Genomic DNA, 794 nt, shown 5'->3' with positions numbered 1-794 from the left:
TGTGTTCCCAGCACAGAAGTACAAGGCTGAGTCTCCTGGTTGGGCTGCTGCAGTACGCAAGGAGACTTGTTGAACTTTTGCTGTAAATCTCTTGTCTTGTTTTCTATCCACTTCTAAATAAATCTGTTTTAGAAAAGTAGAGTCTTTCTCTGCTTTTTTCTCAGACCAAGAGAAATAATTCAAAGCCTCATCTGTGTAACTGCAGATGGTAGCAGCCATTTCTCTCCCAGACATTCGGGATTGAAGGACTCTGCACCATAGTATTTTTTGGGCACTCATTACTGTTGAGACAACTAAGATGGGTTATTGAGATATTTTCAGAATTTGTTTTATTTTAAAGTATCTATAAGAAACTTAGGGAGAACCAGAGGATCTTCTTCCATCGCCAGTCTCACAATGGCCCTTCCGGAAGCCGTAGTTTTGGCATCTATGACAAATCTTTGACAGATAAAAATATTAATAAGAAATATCTCTTTTCATCAACTTCCTCGGAATTAAACCTAGTGAATAAAAGCATATCAATAAACATTTTAAGGTAAAATTCTATGGAGATAAAGGATTGAGAGAAGATAATATAACACAAGTAAGAAGGGTGGTTCACTCAGCCTGATAGGCATCCAGCCATGTCATCTCTAGAAATAAAAGGAAATAGAAGACCTGGAAATAGAGGGTCCTATAATAATGCTACCCTTGACATAAGTATCAAAGTGTTCCTGAAACAATCTTATTGCTTCATGAGCCACTGAAGGTCTAGCTTCTTGAATTACTGTTAATTTATATAAATTATTAATGTT

This window comes from Equus quagga, unplaced genomic scaffold (assembly GCF_021613505.1).
Source record: "Equus quagga isolate Etosha38 unplaced genomic scaffold, UCLA_HA_Equagga_1.0 HiC_scaffold_6079_RagTag, whole genome shotgun sequence".
NCBI classification, from domain to species: Eukaryota; Metazoa; Chordata; class Mammalia; order Perissodactyla; family Equidae; genus Equus; species Equus quagga.
Note: the sequence above shows the minus strand (reverse complement) of the source record.